General features: G+C 39.4%; 1 pseudogene; it reads right to left on the bottom strand.

Moving 5' to 3' along the window:
• The window catches only part of LOC149156563 (peroxisomal adenine nucleotide carrier 1-like), a 46638-nt pseudogene extending 43079 nt beyond the window's left edge, over positions 1-3559 (bottom strand).
• Between the last annotated feature and the right edge of the window lie 16303 nt (positions 3560-19862).

Below are 19862 nucleotides of genomic sequence, written 5' to 3'. Positions count from 1 at the left end.
TCAACAGAAACAAAGGATAATGAGCTTAGTAGTCGCAGGGCCAACTATTGAGAAGTTGGTTGAAGAGGTTCGACAGGACAATGCATAGTGTACAACAAAACTTCAAGCATTGAAGTTAGAATTCAGCAGCCCCAAAGCACGTGTCAAGGACATACCAATAGAGTGACTCGAGACGAGTCATATCTTTGTGTTGGGATCCTGTTGGGACAGGGTCCCCAGGGATAAGTTTTTCTAATTTGCAAGACAAATTTTGATAAGATATTGTAAATTATTCACATTTTGAGGAGCAGAGTGTGAGTAGCACAGGTTGTTAAGAGTCAAAGGGGATTTTAGGCAATTCAAATCCCCTTATTTTGTAAAGAGATGAGTTTTATTAAGTCCCACCCATTGTTCGTGAACCATGGTAATATAATATAAACACTATAAAAGGGAGTCATTGAGGAGTCCTTAGGTAGTTAAGTTAAGCTAGTTCAATGTTATGATTGATGCTACAGTGTGTGTGAAGACCTTAGTATGTACGTAACTGAATGTGCATGCCCCTACAGCTGTGTGCACAGGATTGGAAAAGTATATGTATTGAAGATCTAGAGTAATAAAGAGTATTTGAAGCAGTTCTGTGTTTGAACTGTATACTTATGTATTTTCTATATTTATGCTCATTGGAATTCCATTTACCTGTAAGATTATCTTAATTACACCACAAAGATCTGGATCTACTGTTATATGTTATGTTATGCATGATTGGACCCTTCGGCGAAGCTCATAACTCTACTAATTGGAAATTTCTTTAAGTTTGGGGATTTTGATGATAAGGGCTCACAAAGGTCAGATTAAGCCTTAAACTGAAGAAACGCCTTACCCCCATGTCACATAACCTTCTGGATGCATAAAACTTGTTCTATCATCCCCCAATACTGCCTCGGGTGAGACTGCAGTTTGTGCCAACGGGTTGTTGCCGAAAGGGCTAGTAGTGTAGGGTTTTGTTGGTTAGTGTAGCTAACTCTAAACCTGGGTCCAAGCCCCCTTAAGCCAAAATGCCCAAAAACATTTAAGAAAATAGTGCATCCCTCTTAAACCATGGTGAGATGGTGAGAATATAGATGCCTAATTAGCATGGAGTTACTTTTAATCCCTGCAAATTGACAACTCAAAAAAAATTTGGTGAATCCATGGACCTATTAATTATGTACCAAAGCAGAATGACTAGACAATTCTTTTTCAGACTCAAAATCAAACACAAATGCCAGATTGGGACAATAAATCCTAGATCAAGAACCATCCATAACGAAATATATAGGTTGCATGCATTTCAATCTCAGTCAGGCTTTAATCTTCAAAGCAGAATGAATGATTATTGGCATAGAACCATCTAAACCATGGTCTTATTTGCACCTTGGGGTTGCAACTATTTCTAATATTTGAATGTCGACCATTTTTCTAAATTTGACATATGCAAGGTTTATATGGGTCAGTTTTAGTGTCCATCTTCAATGAACCCAATAGACCGTCTAGATACAACGCATCCTTACAAGAGGATCAACCCCACCAATTTTAAGCACACCAACCTAAGGATCCAGTGACCGAAATTGCAACTAGATGCAAAAACCCATTTCAAAATACTCAACCTAGATGACTTATAAGGAAATACATGTGTTAGATACTGAATTATGCAAAACCCATTCCAAAAAAGAAGAAACAATCGAGATTAATTCTAAGGAAAATATGCGTTGGAGCTAGAGAACTATATTTCTGTCAACCCCCGACATAAACCTCTTCCTGTTATCTAGTATTTGGTCTTACATGTATCTAAGGGATACAATATGGTAGTGCTGAGGAGCCCTCCTATGGCTTCTAAAGTTGCCTTGATCACATATTCAAAATCAACCCCCAATGCATATAAATGACACTGAATAAAATCTTTGATCTGCTATATATCTGTCTACTGTGGGGGCATAAAATCAGGTATCCAGAACCCAATTTGAAATTTACATTCCTAGTGTGAATAGAGACAATTGATGATCAAAAATGGAGGCCCAAAAATAACAAGTTGGGTTGCTCAAAAGTGAGATTCCAATTCAAAACTAAAAAGCTCCCTGAGGGATTAGAATGGAGAAACATTGGCGTGCTTAATGAATTGAATGGGCTATCAGTTACGATGAAGGTCAGATTGCAGCCACAATTGACTATTTTGACAGTGTGGTAGATGGTAGCATTGGATATTTGGTGTCTCAAGTAAATAAGTTTCGAAAAAGTCGTTTGGGATCCCAGTGGAGGTCTGGAACAAAATTAGAGCTCTTTCATGGTAAGTTTAAAATTGGGTGAGACTGTTGGAATCGATTCGTAGTAGTCCCACCCATGTTCTATGTAACTACATGTTGTGTGGTTCACAATGCTATTGAATGAGGTACTGTGCACTAGTCGAGTGGAATTGGAAATTGAACATTATTATAAAATTTATTTTAAATTTGGATTATTCAAGTATGGACAGAGGTTAAATAATACTATTAAATAATATTTCGATAGATTAAATTTTTATTTTTTTAATAATTTCTATTAATAAAAAGTAGATATATATTATGGTATTTCATTGCTCATGTCTTTGCATTAGTGAGTCACATATGAAATCTCAAAATAAAATGTTTAAATCTCTAAGTATCTTACTACCCTAAATTGTAGTTCTTCTATCTATGACAATTGTCTACTATATCAATCTTCACAACAGAATATTTGTATGTGATCTTAAAGTTCTTCATGATGAAAAATATAACATATATAATTCAAACATGACAAAAACATATCATGATCTATGGAAACTGTCATGGACTGATGACAAATAAACCAAATGAAGGAAAAATTGTCAAGGGCATCCCTTTATAAGTTAAAACTCCCCGAGATGAAAATGATTACTTTGCCAAAAGCTTAGTATAAAGTCCTCCCTGCAACCATGGGCTCATACTACATTAGAAGGAGTTGCAACCCTGCTATCATGGTTGCAACTACACCTTACTAAACAAGGAAAGGTACCATATACAGAGGAATCTGACCCAAAGGCATGTGGAAGGTGGCCCGAACATGGGCTAGCAGGAAAAGCGAAGCCTCGCACCAAGGGTGTGACCACCTGAATATCTGTAGAAGGCACAGTCTCAGTGCTCCAGGTAGTTGAAAGAAGGTGTGGGACTATAAACAAGGCTGCATGAAATCTGTATAAAAAGGAGGTTCTGCGTAGGGCTCGTCTATCACAAAGCTCACGGTCGCGCTTAAGGGGATGCGCTGCTGCACGGATAGGCTGGGGGGTGACCATTGATGTCATTGTTCATGACAAGAAGGCTAATTTAATGTAGAAAGGAGTAGGTGGTGGGCCATTAAGACATGAATTACGAGCTAGATTCGGGGAGATCTGCCACCAAGTAGGTACTAATGACTCAGAAATGGAGGGAATGGCCGAATTCAAATCCGAATGTTACTATAAAATTCTGCGGGGTAGTTTCAAAGCAACCCTAGGTTGTTTGAGATTTGAGTTAGTACAGAGCAGTGAGCCCCAAGCTACCGTGCCACCCATGAATACGCAACTGAGCGAATCAAGTATAAACACAATGTCAAGAACTAGAGTACGAGTTACGGGAGTTAGCCCAGAACCCCGAGTGACCCAGGAGGAGCCTAGAGAGGCAGCAGGTGCACCAGAGGTACCAAAGTCTCCATGCACGCCACGACCACAGAAAAACAAATAGCCAATGGGGCCGATATGGGTATCACCATGGAACCCAAGAGTTACCAAAGTATCGATGACAGAGAAGGGCAAAGTTGTCACCATTGAAACAGAGGAGGAAGAGGAAGATTTGCAAGCCCTGATAGCCCAAATTGAGGCACAGGACAATGAGGCGGAAAATGTCTCCCAAGTACCTTTAGCAACAGAGTTACCCCCCTACATTCCCTTGTGGAAAGAGATAGCCAAGATACCGAAGAACTTGGAGGCCATGAAGAGTGTGCTCCAGACCCTGCTTCTTTTGGATGACATAAGGGTTGATGGTCCGCTACTGGGACGAGTACCGAATATAAAATTTGAATACTGGGACCTCATGGATAGTGAGAAGTTCCCATAGTTGGCCACAGAGAAATTACTATAGTAGAAATGGTTGCGAGGTGTGGAGAAGGCAGGGTTACTCCATCTGCGGTGGATACCCCACTACCACCGCACGCCTATCACAATTTTTATCATCCGGCATCTACTGTGTCTAGTACACGATGGGTATCTGTGGTTGGAAGAGCTGACTCCCTTCACCGCTAACTTAATTCACCGAATTTTGTGGCTGCCGATTAAAGGAAGCAATACCGTAGACATCGCCAGAAGAAGTACCGACTTGGGTTTCATGGAAGCTATGAAGGCCAAATATAAGCTAGAGAAAAGGAAGCGAGGGTATGTAATAGCAAGCATCAAGGACCGAGGGGTGTGCATCACCACACAGATGCTGGCTAGCAAGCTCATGAGGAAATGTTGCATAGACGAAGTGCTAGCATCTGTAATTGCGTTGGTAGAGCAATGTGCAGAAGGGGTCCAATTCAATTGGGCGCAGTTTCTCTGTGATGAATTTTTGACAAATTGCAGGGAAGCCGAGGACCAGGGTAAGACCTTCCACTATGCATGGTTACTCTTATCCATTGTATTGGTTGCTGATGAGCTGCCGACAAATAGTTAGTTTCCCGCTATGGAGCGAAACCTACCCAAGGACGTGAGGTACACCACACTCTGGGCAACAAAAGACGCGGCGAGGATTTGGGAGATAAAGGTATTTTGGACATTTGTAGAGGAAATTTTACAAACATGGATCAACCATAGGCCATGCTCATCCCCGATGGTATATAACACTTTACAGAGTGTGGCAGAATTCGAGGTGGATATGCATAGCTTGTATATCCGGGTGCACAAGGATCTAGCTCGAGCATGGGAAAAGTTGCAGTTCATTGCCACAGATGATGCAATCTTCGAAGTAATGGCGTCATGGTCTCCAGAGTGGTGTGCCTCGGACTTGGTGGAACTGGAAAAGATTGTGGCGTAGCAGTGGAAGAAGGAGACCAAGCTACGCATCGCGAAGCTGGCAGAAAGAAAGCATCAGGAACAGGAAGCGGCTATGCATCAGAAGGTGGCTGAGGTAGTAGCACTATAGTATATGACAAAAACCACAATCATACCCACTGAGGAGACTGAGGAAGGCTAGGAAATGTCCATGGAGTAGGACATACAGGGTGAGGTGGAGACACGAGAATGCATGGACCTTACAACTAACGTGACCCAACTCAAGTGGCCGCGCGCCCAGGAGCAGCCACTTGCGCGCAAGAGGAAAAAGACAACAAAGACCATGGAAGGAACCCTTATTGACAGTAGCAAACCCATTCATGATGTCACTAAGGATACTCTAGCAATGTTGATGACAGAGCAAATAACTGTGTTGGGGGCGCTAAAAGCGGAGTTGCAGGCATTACAGGTGCGACCCCCAGGAATGATGACACCACACCTTGTGGAAGGTATAGCTAAAGTTGAACAGATGTTGCATGCATGCACAATGAACACTTTGGTACTACTAGAAGGCGTCTTCTTAGTAGAAGCAGAAGGTGACATGAGGGGCTAGGGGTTGAATTTGGCCACCCTTCCCAGAGAAACCCTATACCAGCTGCAAGATGGGGTAATTGCTGAGCTTCGTGCCAAGGAGGGCCGTGCTCTCCAAATCTTGAGTGAGAAGAAGGTAAATTTATAACAATTCAATCTACAATGCGATAGCATGGTCGTCCAAAACTAGGGATTATAATAGGCAGTGGAGGAGGCCCGTAGCAGCATTATGAAATTGGCCATGCCAGCAGCACTTCCCACCGCAGAAAAGATTCATCAACTGGCAGCTGGAGTCCATAGGACCTAGGAGAAGGCTGCGAAGGTTCAGTTGGATCTGAACTTGCAGATCGTGGAGCTGCAATTGAAGGCATAGTCCTCTACACCCCTGGAAGTCAGAGAGTATTGCCACCAAGCCATTCAATCGGGGTTGAAAGAGATCAAGCATGTTGTGCAAGACTACACTAGCTTGTTGTACCAGTCCCTCTTAACGCTCACCTCAGTCCAGGAGGACCCAATGATACAGTAGTTAGAGACAGAAGCATGGGAATTACAACAAGCTTATGACGATGTTCAGGGAACCGCACAGACGGTCGCCCTCACACAGTGATTGGCTAAGATAATGGAGGCCTAGGATCTGAAATAATGGGTGGACGTCGTACGCCAGAAAGAAGCAGGGCTTAAAGCACACATCTAGCCTTGGCTCGAGGAAGAGTTCACGGTCACCGCCACGATTGAAAGGAAGTTGGCCCAGATGAAGGACACATATGCAAAAAGGCAAGAGGACACCTCTGACAATGATGCATCAGAGCGTTGTGCACAATTGATACAGCAGACAGCAGAGGAATGTGTGGCAGACATCCACAAAGCACAGAGGTTGTTGGATGGACTCCGAGCAAATATTGCCATACTGGCCAAGTGACTCCGGATGAGTCACGATGTTTGTTTTGGGGACCTGTTGGGCAGTGGATCCCTCGTGTAATCATGTTGGGGCTTAAAGCCCACAATTTTGGGATATTGGTATTGTAAAGGCTCCACGAAGTGCATGGAGCGTGAGTTGTAATGAGTCAAGTCAAATGGTAGTCTGCCCGAAAAATAAGGTAAAATAATAGAAAGTGAGTCGACCTACCCAGGGTTCACTGACCATGGGAATGTATAAATAGAGCAATGCTCTAGGTGTAGAAGGCAGTTTTTCGGAGGTTTTAGATAAGATCAAAAGTGGTATGGGTTGTTAACGGTGATATGCACCCTGAGTCTGTAAGTCTAAGTCAAGGGTTGTAGTAGGATAGTGGCTCCACAGCTGTGTACGCAGAGGCCTGATAGAGTCTGCAACTGTGTGCATGGACCCCTGCAGTTGTGTGCGCAGGGTAGGAAGTGGATTGCAACTGGAAAAGGCATTAATAAAGATAAGTTGGTATTGGAATATTGTGTATCTGTTTCTATATTCCATTTTATGCATCTGTTTATGGTTTATGATTGCGCGCATGTCTGTTTATGTTAATTGGTAACTGAAAGTATTGCGCCTACTTAATTTAATTCAAGATCTATACTAATACTAAGCATAGAAAGGGTAAAGAGCATTCGTGCTCATCATCCTAGCTACATGAAGGTAGTTGCACTAAACAAACGGCTACGCGGAAGTAGTGCAGCGTGTAGGATCAGTTCACAAACTTTCCAGACCTCATCAAGACATCCCTACGGTGCGGAAACCTAGTTCCAGCAGCCTCCCTTACTACCTCGGGTGATACCTTAGTCCATGCTCCGCAGATTGTTACCAAAAGGGTTGGAAGTTAAACACTTCTGAACCTGGGTAAGGCCCCAATAAGCCAACATCTATGTTTACCTCTATTCTGGCCCTAAATTCTAGTGTAGGCCCTCCTCCATTTTTGTTGGTCTTTATCATGGAACTTGTGACCTACTGACCACTACAAGACAAGCTAGTCTCAACCCTCTCTAATGTTTCAAAATTTGATGTAGCCTTCACACAAAGATACCACTAAAATCACAAGCCTAGATTCTCATGAACAACCTCTTTTAAGCTCGATTTGGCATAAGAGAACAAAACATATGTCATCCTACTTCCTAGCTCAAGCCCATTAAGGTATGCAACATTATTGTAAACCCTCATATGATGATCTTGCTCTTGGCAGATGATCATGGCTTCCCTTTAGCAACCCTTACTCAACCCTCTAACTCACCCTACATTAAGACTACATCTCTCTTGGCATCCTTGATCAAATAAGCTCCTTCTCACTTGATGTTCTTGCCTTCATCCTAAATTCACCTTAAATGGTTTTTCCTAACTCGCCTAGGAACCCTCTAGAACTTACGAGTTTTATCCACTTAGACCTTAGGAAATAGTAATTTTCCTTTTAAGTTTTCTTTTATATTTAAAACCCCATCTTGGGTCCAAAACCCCTTCGCTTGGGTTCTTTTCCCAAAAATCCTTTTGTGATGAAACGCTCACAAACCCATCTCAATAAGATTGTGGAGTACCTCCCAAGCTACATAATTGAACAACATATTCTAGTTGTAATAATCGTAACTTGGTTAAGCTCTTGTAGTCAAGCGAGGACTTGGTTGGGTTCCCAAGTTTCAAATTAAGCAAGGGTAGTTGTGAGGGCATGATAGCTAGGGAGAGTTAGAGCATGCCAAGGAATGAAAAGGAATGCTAACACATGTTGGATAATGTCAATGCTTGTTGAGGAGTGTCAGGGCATCACAAGAGAGAACTAGGTCAAAATGCATGGAAATAAATGAATAAGAGTGTGTGCGAGGGAGTGTCAACGAATTCAAGTGTGGCAAGGACGAAGTGTGTTAGGAGAAGTTCAAAATAGGATTTAGAGGAGGCAAGACTACGGTTACAATAAGGGGCTCGACATAGCAATTTTAGACAAAGGGATACTTTGTGTTGGGAACAACATTATTTTTCATTTAACTATTATTTTTATATGAGATGTGGAACACTTTGGCCACATGCTCATGTTTTAAACTATTCTAGATAGTTTCATATTGTATATTTTTTTGTATAAATTTTGGGGCACTCAGCGTGTGTCAACTTATATCTTCTATGTATTGTGCATCTTGTGGTTCTTGCAAAGTCTCAGTTAATTCTCTACTGTTTATATGAACTAAACATACATGTGAAATATTTCCTGTGTAAGTTATGTTGCTCAGTTGTTTTATGGCCATGGCTAGATGTGATCCTTGTCTTGGTAACTAGTTAGATGGGACAAGTTGAGCTTGGACAAGAGTGGCGTAAGATGCATTATACGTAGTTCTTAGGTGAACATGGCATAATCTACTTTTAATAGGTGAAATTGGTCAAGATGTTGCGGTTCAATTAGGCAAATGTCAGATGTGCTGGAGTAGCCAATGACTTGATTTGGTTCCGAAGTCATGAAAAAATGTAAGGCTATATGTGAGGGAATGAGTCCGAATGCATACTAGCGAATGCTAGCATGTGTCATATATTGCGAAGGCATATCAAACATGCTAGCATGTGCCAAGTGATAAGGCATTAAAAGATGTGAAAGGGTGTGAGAATGCATGTCAGGGACTGTCAAGGTGACAAAAGGAAGAAAAAAGTTAAAATACAAGGAAATGAACACATAAGAAGGTTAATAAGTTATCAATTTACCTTTTCCAAGAGGCGAATGCTAGGCACACCAACACTAGGTTCCAATAGGTGCCAAGTGCCAAGTCTTAGTGCATTCTAAGTGTCAAATATTCCTCTGTTGCTTGTCATCTACTTTCTAATAATTAATCTCAAATAAATTTAATATTCAACCATGTCAAATCATACCAATGCATGTCAACAGATTCCAAACATGATAAGACTTTCCAAGTTCCAAAACTTGACAAATTGCCAATATGTGTCAGGGCGTTTTATGCATGTTATGAAGTGGAAGGGCATGTCGAAGAGTGCTAAGTGTTGGGTGTGGAGCCTGATTATCTTCTGTATTCAAAGGTATCACCACATTGGATCCTAGTTCAAAATTTGGCGGCAATGCTGCCTGTAAAATATTCGTTGCAGGGGGGGTTCATGGGGGCTGGATGTGACCTTTTGGGAGCCCCCACCCCCCCCAGTGGGCGGATCGGGGGCAGCACCTACAAAGTTAAGAATAGATGTAAAATTGCCTTGTAAAATTTTGTAATTTCGTAGTCAATCTGGGTCGTTCATTAGGTAGAGATCTAACGGTAGAAGTTATGTTTAATATAGGGTTTTTTTCCCTAGAAGGAAACCCCTCGCTATATATGAGGGAATTTTATTGCATCTATGGATATCTGTATTTTGAGTGACGAAGAGAGAGGATATTGAGAGCGAAGAGGGAGTTACAACAGATCTGCTATAGGTTGTATCTCTTCAATTTGCTGGATAATATAAAAAGAAGGATTGGTTGTTTCTCTGTGGACGTAGCCCAAATTGGGTGAACCACGTATATCTGTGTCTCTCTTGATTTATGTGTTTTATGTGCTTATATTTCTTTAATATTTTATGTGTTCCACTACTCTGTAATATATAATTCTCTAACACTAAGGTGTTCTAGATAGTGCTAATGCATGTTGAGGAGTGTTAGGGAGTACTAGGACAATACAGGGGAGCACTAGGTCAAAATTCATGGAAGTGAATTAATATGAGGGTGTGCCAAGGAGTGTCAATGAGTGCTAGCTTTCATGCTAAGGAGGGAGTGACAAGGTATGCTAAGCATTGGTAGGGCATGCTAGAGAAGATCAGGGGATGTCAAGAAGTGCTATAGTGTGATAGGGAGTTCAAGTGTGTATGAATATGTGCCATGATATTCCAAGACATTCTAGGTGCTAAGGTATGCTATGATGTGCAGGGCAACAGGGTATGCCAATATGTGTCAAAGCGTGTCAAGGAAACAAAAGGAAGAACCAAGCTAAAATGCAAGGTAATGAACACATAAGAGGGTTAATAAGTTGGGACTTTATCTTTTTCAAAAGGGGCATTTAAGGCACATTAATAATCTATTCCAATACATGAAGAATGCCCTTGTGTGTCTAGTGCTAATGTATGTCAATGTATGCATGCGAGGGACTACAGGGCATGCCGAGACATGCTAGGGGAGTGCTATGTTGTGCTAGGGCATTCCAACATGTGTTTGGGTGTCCTAGTCATGGAAATATCTTCTAGGTACAAAGATTTAGGAAGACATGCGAGGTGCCAAGAAATGTTAGTGTGTGCCAAAGCATTTTAAGGTGTGCCATAATTGTTCAGTGTTAGGTCTCTCTCATAAATAGAATTGACAGAGTTTGATTATGTATTAAATAATGTATTTCTTACAAACACTAGTGGAACTTCATCTAAAGGGCATTTTCTAGATAATAAACCTAATAGAGATGAATCATGTGTTGACTCATAGGAAAACTCTATTCTCATTATTTGAGGAAAATGATACACAATGATTAATTCTTAAAAAAATGACTCACTCTAACCACTATGGCCTTGGACACATAATGAAGAATATTCCACAATAATGGTCTTAAATCATTATCTTTTGACAAAAAATATAGTAATATGCACATAGCGTCATCAAAAACTCATTGGAATGATCAATGATGATGAACATTTTTTTACCTTCATAAAATGTAACCAAAAGGAACATTCATGACGGTCAATAACATATTTCCACTAGATGTGTCACCAAAGAGAGAATGAGTGATGGGCCTTTAATGACCCTCACCAAAATGGTCATTGAAAATGGCTTTGGTGACAAACCTTAAAGGACTGTCACTATATACATTTACGACAACGATTTTTTAAGGACCATCACCATATGTGACATGGTGACCGACCTTAAAGTTATGTCAAAGGCATGACCCTCACCAATGACCTTTTTTGTTGTAGTGCACTTTAAAGTGAGCAAATCTACATTGTTTTATGGGATTAGGGGCAGGTACCAAAACTTCGTGGGATCAGATGAAAAATGATTTCCTCACTAAATATGAGGACCATTGCTGGTCAAGGGAAATGAAAGAAAAAATATTTAAAATGATGTCTGAAGAGGATGAGACCTTGGAAGAATATGTCGAAAGATTCTAATATAACCTGCAAATATCACCTTATACCACTCTACCTAGAGAAATCCTAAAAACGTCTTTGATTAGAGGAATGAAAGATGAATTGATAGAGACACTTAATTTAATGGGACAAAGTGATATTTCTAAAGAAGAATATGATGAAATTGTAAAATTTTGTATCAGGGGGTCACAAGGAAATACACGAACCAAATCCAGAGTTCGGGACCCCCTCAACAGAGCTACATGAGGAGGGGTGACTCACGAAAAAATTGGTAATATCCTAGAAGACTTCTAAACTGATATTTTGATTAAGTTAAACACATAGTTGGATGTCTCGCAGGTGAAACAAAAAAAATAGAGGCAAAATAGGCTTTATCCATTTTTTTCCCTCGCTTTCAAAAGAAGCATAGCCGCAAAGAGTCCCCACTAGACACAGTCAAAATATGTGCCATATATGCCAAAGATCACTCCACAGAACATTATCCCTCATAGTCAGGATTTAAAGCTGTGTTGAAGGAGGTAGAGGAAGACCCTAAGTCGATAAACCTTATGGTGCAATGACGACAGTGGAAAACAAGCTCTCCAGGTATGATCCAAGATCTTGCTTTATTTTGTTCTAGATAATATATTGAAGAACATATTTATGGATCACAGTGGTAGCAACCTCTTAATACTACATGGAAATATCAATCATACTCTACACCACCATGGGAAAATCAATCTTCTTTTGGCCCCTCGTGGTCTAATCAACAATATTCTACACCCCCATGGAAAAGTTCCTCAAACAACCTATACCTGTCCCATTGGGAAAATTCCTCCGCACAAGGACCAATGTGGTCTCAGAATTGGAAATGCCCTATGGGATGAGTCAGTTTGTCTGTTGGGTCATTGCCTCAGTCGCAAGCACCATTGAAACCTCCTCTCCAACTACCCTCAAATGTTCCACCTTCATTGCATCCTTAACTACCATCCATACCAAATCATAATCCTAACAATAAACCCGTCTAATATTTGGAAATTGTTGAAAATCTACAGTATGACTCTGCCTCCTCCGAATGTAATGAGCTGCAGTTAAGATATGGATGGACGATATTCCCAGAAGATGATATAGGGAAACATGGGTAGGTGGACAATGAAAAACTTACCGAAGAGCAACCCTTAACATAACACTCTCCATCACCCATAGTTATCACTTAAACATAAACGCCTAATAAATTGGTGAAACAACAAGAGTCCGCTACAACTAAGGATGTTTCTCCACCATACCTCGTGAGAATTACTCTAATTAAACTGTTGGTTTATTCTGGTTTTGATCTCGTAACGTAATTGAGAAATATATGTATTAAAATTCCTCCTCTCCAAGCTATTAGAGATGTTCCAATTTATGCCAAAACTATTAAGGAATTGTGTGTTAAGAAGCCTAGAAGAAAACCAAAAGACCCTCCTACATTCCATGTGTTAGGAACACTTTCTAATTTTATCCTAGGGAAGCAAGTACCTGTTAGGTATGACAATCTTGGAAACCCAATAGTTACCATTCAAATATAGGGGCATAACTTCCCAAACACCCTTGTGGACTTAGGAGCTGTAATAAATATCTTGACTGTAGAAACTTGTGGGATCCTTGGGATTAAAACATTTAAACCAACCATTATTATGTTGGAATTGGATGGTAGATTGATAGTGAGATGAAAGGGCACTCTAGAAGACATTATCATCTCTGTAGATTCTTGGGAATACCCAGTAGACTTCTTGGTCATCAAGCCTAAAAATCGGTTGGATGGACACCCTATGATACTAGGAAGGCCATGATTGGAAACTACAGATGCGTATATCAGGTGCTGAATAAGAAACGTGACAATTTCAAAAGGGACTGATGTTAAAAACTTCATCCTATATCCACCCACCGGACCTAGCCTATCAAGTAATAATTATCAACCATCTCCTCCAAAATATCAAGAAGAAAATTTGTGTCCTCCTCTTACTTTATATGAAGCTCTTACTTTTAAAACGCATACTAAGGATGATTTGATTAGTGGTTTTATTAACTAATCATCTACTATTAGAAACCCAATGTGCCAAATGTTAAAAGAAATGTTCAATAATGAGGCCTAGGGAGATCCAATGAATGTTCCAAATGATGATCATATACCCACAAATACGGTTCATAACAGTAGTCCTATTGAAATGAAACTTGGGAAGACTTTGAACATCAATGCTAATCTGGATGAACTACAGCATGAGAAATTGATTCAGGTCCTCCAGAAATATAAACAGGCCTTCACTTGTGAGTATTCTGATATGAAAGGCATCAACCCTAAATTGTGTACACATCATTGAGAAAGATGCCCGAGTCATTCTCCAACCATAAAGAAGATTAAATCCACACCTTAGGGAGATAGTAAAGCATGAGCTGCAAAATCTTCTTGATGTTAATTTTATCTATCCTATTTCTAATAGTTAGTGGGTTTCACCTCTAGTTGTGGTCACTAACAAAAATCGAAAATGAAGAATTAGTGTGGATTACGGGAAATTGAATAAAGCTACACAAAAAGATCATTTCCCTCTTCCTTTTATATATGAGGTCTGTGATACTATTGTTGGGAAGAAATGTTTTTATTTCCTTGATGGTTTCAGCGGATATAATCAAATCCAAATTGCTCCTGAAGATCATGACAAAACCACATTTACCTATCCATGGGGAACCTTTGCATATAGGGTTTTACCATTTGGGCTATGTAATGCACTAGCCACTTTCTAGAGAGAAATCTTGAGTATCTTTTCTGATTTAATCATTGAAAGACTTGAACTTTACATGGATTATTTTACCCCCTATGATAATGAATTTGAGCAAACCTTACAAAATCTGGAGAAAGTTATTGAATAATATATTGCCACTAGATTTTTCCTTAGAAATGAAAAATGTCACATGATGATGACAGAAGGCATAGTTGTCAGGCATTATATCTCTATTGTAGGTATTTAAGTCGATCCACCAAAAAATGAGGTAATTCATGTGCTACCTACTCCACGTACACAGACAGAGGTATGTACTTTCTTGGGTTACGATGGTTATTATCGTCACTTTATAACACATTTTCCAAATATAGAAACACCTTTGTATGTGTTAACAGGAAATGTGGAATTAAAATGGATTGAAAAATTCGATGTTTCCTTACAGATCTTATGAAGTTGGTTTCAAAAACCCCTGTGTTACGAGGGCCAAATTGAAACTTACCATTCCACATTTCTACGGATTGAAGAAGAACCACACAGCCATATAACCATATGCACAACAAATTAACACACAAAAATTAAACTGGTGGAAAAGGTAGAGAGCCATCATGTGGTCTCTCATGCTCATGTAATTCTAATTATTCAAGAAATTTAATAATACATTCAAATACATGAGTAAGTGATCTTAAGATAGTGCGTGTATCTTAGACTCACTTGGTTGAGACAATTTCTCAACTTACAAACTAATTTAGGAGAGCTAGTTGGAGAGAATCTCTCATCCAAACTAGACTCCTTAGTTTGAGGAATTCTCATGATTTTATTGATTTAATTTAATAATTAGATTTATTATTGATTTTTAAGAGAGTGAGGCTAACACTCCCCCCTCAATGATAAATCCAAAACGAACAAGGAACCATCTTCCATGTTCTCAAGTTGATCCTCAAAAAACATTTTCCTGAAAAACTGCCGAAGATGGATGTTGAAGAAACTACAATATGAAGAGACCATGACTCAACTGCATGATTGATTCATCTTTGAATGTCACTTGACAGCTCCATCATGTGCCAAGGCACAAAAGGATCCAGCTATCCTTTTCATGAAAACAACATCTGATGTCCACTGACACAATTTGATGTATGCCTAATGGTGTATTTGCTGATGATGATCACCCACTGGTTGATGAAGATGCCCACTGGCTACTTCGCTAATGTTGTCGAGACTTTCAGTCTGACAATCACTTGTCAATTTCATTGACATTTTCCCCCCTTTGTCAACTGAAAGGAGAGGCAATCTTCTCCAAAATATATCTGAACTCCCCCCATGTAGGTGGAGGAATGTTTCACTAGTGTACTCCCCCATTCAACTGCACGAGAGTACCATCTTCATTTGATTGTTGGCTGCAATATGTGTGAGTGAATCTGCTTTTAAAACATGTACAATCTTCTAGATGTGGATGACCATTCCCAGGGATCAATCCATGAATAATTTATCTTCAATCCGGCTGGCTTTCGTTGGTTGCAGCGTTTCTCTGATGTATGATTTGACTTGCCACAATGGTGACAAGAATGAAGATCAAAACAATGATCTTCCAGATGACCGGTTCTTTGACAATGAAGGCATTTTGGCTTGACTGCAACTTTAGTTTGTGTGCATTGACATCAGTCTGCAAGTTGCTGAGAACTTGCTGACGTGATTTGTTCAAGTAATCCGACACTAACAAACTGAATGGGCTTTGAATAATTATGGATATGTAAGTTGTCGTTATCTTTGACATATCCTAAGCCATGTCAATTTCGATTACTTTGAATTTCTTCCCATCGCTTGATGATGGGTTTGGAAGAATGTTGAACTGGAATAACTTCAACACTTTAAGCCAGTTGGATGAATGAAGTCGAATGATCAACTATCTCTGGATTGGTTAAAGACTTGGAAGCAACACGCTTCTCTTGCAACTCATTTCTCTGCAGTTGCGACTCTAGTTGAAGGAACTCAATCATTTCATGTGCATGTTGAATATGCACTTGAATGTCAACAAGAGTTGTTTTGTGAATGTTCACCATGCCTTCATTAGTTGAGAGGATCAAATTGTTAAGAATCTTTAAGAACTGAATGCTTGTCACCATGTGAACTTGTTAGAAATCACGCTCCTTTCTTTTAATACTTGTTGGATTTTCAGAACTCGCTCACTTGATGTTTGGTTGATTGTTGCACACTCGCTTGAACTTGTTTTAACAATTGATTGTTTGAACTCACACTTGCTTGATTGATTACTAACACTTTGTGAATTCTTGAATGTACTCACTAAATGTGTTGATTTTAAAAAAGGAAGGGTGTCGAACACTTTCGAAAATGCACCCAAGAGACAAATGACGAGTTCAATATTGATGACTGAGTTGAAGACTTACCTGACTTAATGTATTCACCTTAACAATTCAAATTAGGGTGTTAGTTACAATCGAGAATGCACCCTTACAATTCAACTCAATTTGTCTTTGATTACAACCCAACTTACAAATGATGATTTGCAAGTTATAGTTTTGTATTGAGCTTATTAAAAAATGGTGCAAGTGCAATTGCCAAAAAAAATTGTTGTTGAATTGCTGAAAAACAATTTTCATGTAGATGACAGCTTGATTGGATGTTGATGCAGAAATGTCTTGACTTGAAATGGTTGATTTTGTAGCGTCCTTAACTTGATGGTGTGAATTAGCTGTTGTGAAATGTTGTTGCAGAATATTACTTTTATCAAGTCGATGATGTGACGCTTTATGCTTATGAACTTAATTGATTATGGGAGCTTTGATTTCAGGAGCTTGATCGATGACTTGTATATGTAAACTTTCTTATGTGCATGTAGTTGTTTTGTTTAAGCATAATAAAGAGAGAGCATTTTGAGAATCTGAATACAAGTCATGCACACACATTCATTGCACATGGTGTACCTAAGATCCCCTTATTCAATTTTGGGTGGATCTAGGACACAAACACCACAAAAAAGATATGTTTTTATTTAAGTATGGGAGTACATCAACCTTCACCTTCACAACATCATGAATGAAATTTCTCCAACAATGAGAATGCCAAGCTCACAAATGCTTGAAGCAACTTGTCTTCAAAAATAAAAGTACACTCTGCTAAAAACTTTCTTCAAAATACAACAATGAGCTTCCCTTTAAAAATCTTCACTTATCACTCCAAAAATTTATAAAATAGGCACCTTATGACTCCACAAAATAACCTCAAAGAAATTCACACTTATACCTCCACTAAAAAAATGCACTTCTTCACTCCATTAATAAACTTTAATAAAATAATTTAATTCCTTTTTAAACTCCCACTTAAAAGAATTTTATGGAGTCCCTTTAATAAAGTGAATTAAAAATTGAATTCAGGGTTATGGAGTCACTTTAAAAGTGAATGAAATCTCCTTTTTGAAAAGTCAAAGCACACTTAATTCATAAAGCACACCTTAATTCAACGCATTCACTTGTCCTCCATGCAAGTACTCCTCCACGCTAGACATTTGTTTGGTCAATGCTGGTTGTTGCTGGCACATCGTAAACTATCGTCACTCCAAAATAGCTCAAAGGTCTACACATAATTCGCACTCACAGTGCCAGCATAAGCATGTTGGTTGGGTGGCGATTTGACATTGGAATCAGAAGCAGATTCTTTATTTTCCAGTCATCTCTTGATCTAGATCTGTAAATTCTGGCATCGTTGCACCACTCGTCCCACTACTTCAGCACTGCCAACTGCGCTATTCAGTAAAACACTCCAGCACTTCAATTGGATCTCTTCTATTGTGATCAGAAACATCCAACAGAGAATTTTTCATGTGGGACAGACTGATTGATGTGAAGGGCGATTGCTGGTGCAGCGCAGGAGGCCTCCATATGGGCGTCGATAAAATCGATCCAATACTCATAATCTGAATAAGATTTCATGCTGAAGAAAAGAGAAAAATGTTAGTCAATAGTGCTGGCTATGATCCACTTATTCAGGCTTCTTTGTATTCTATCGTTCCACCTGACTTCTTGAACCTTGCCAATGACCAGAAGTTAACTGCAAATATGTTGAGCCGCCTTGTTAAATGGTTTCAAAGCACTTTCCATGTCCGGTCTTCTGAAGAAAGCTCATCTACTCAGCCTGAAGAGAGTAAAACTTTTGTCACCAAATTGCTTCATTCGATAGAAAGTCGCACTGGGACTATTGAAGAGGTGGCTACCTTGAATTTGGATGCAGTGATGGATCTTAATTTTCTAACAAAACAGAATTTCGCCCAGCTGCCAGGCAAGATAATTCACCCAAAAAATGCAAGAAACTTTTCCCAGGTATTGATATGATAAATTTAGTCTGCTTAACAAGTGAGGAATGTGTTCGAATTACAAGGAATTTTGGCCAATCCCATAAATATAATGACCATGAGCGTAGCAGAACTTTTCATATTGAAACAACCCATCACTGGGCCGAACCAAGTCAAACTAAGACTAGGCAGTGGCATGAAATCAATTGCCATGCGCGGAGCAGGAACATGAGCCGAGGCCAATACACCAACGATGTCATCATCGACTACTAGTACAAAAATTTTGAGTCAGAAGAAGGGGAATCGCAAATCCTCCAAGGAGAAGACCAGGCGCTCTTTACTAAAACATCACAAACATTTCAATCTCATCATGGAAAAATACCATGCTCATGACAATGCTTCTATTGCTGCATTCTAGGTTACTAATGAACAACTCCACATGAATAATGATATCGATGATTCCATGAGTGGAAACACGACTATTACTGTGCTCCTGAGATGTAATTTGTGACACACAACATAAAATTGTTGTAGTTCGATAGTGGCAGTGGACAGTGATGTACTACCATCTACAGGGCACATAACTTTTCTCACAGTGGAGTGATTCCCTTAAGCGATTTCCACAATTAGACCATGGCACATTTTCATCAACGCAGTCTATATACAATGTATTCTCCATGCATTAACTCTGACCTCATGTCCATCTACACAGCAAGAAATTTTAATAAAGACTTCACATGAGCATACATCCTTCAAGTATCTCTCACATCATGTGATCTCACAATTTCTTAATCATCGATAAACCCAACACACAGATATTGGCTCCGATACCACATGAAGAAGAATATCTCATGCTCATGTAATTCTCATTATTCAAAAAATTTAATAATACATTTAAATACATGAGTAAGTGATCTTAAGATAGTGCGTCTATCTTAGACTCACTTGGTTGAGACAATTTCTCAACTTACACACTAATTTAGGATAGCTAGTTGGAGAGAATCTCTCATCCAAACTAGATTCCTTAGTTTGAGGAATTCTCATGATTTTATTGATTTAATTTAATAATTGGATTTATTATTGATTTTTAAGAGAGTGAGGCTAACACGGATCCATATGATACAATAATAGGAGCAGTAATTGGGTAAGAAGGAGACAAAAATCCATATGTTATCT

Source organism: Pinus tabuliformis, chromosome 9, assembly GCF_031772625.1.
Source record: "Pinus tabuliformis cultivar Carrire ecotype Pingquan chromosome 9, CPIR1, whole genome shotgun sequence".
NCBI lineage: Eukaryota > Viridiplantae > Streptophyta > Pinopsida > Pinales > Pinaceae > Pinus > Pinus tabuliformis.
This window is presented reverse-complemented; position numbering and strand designations above follow the sequence as displayed.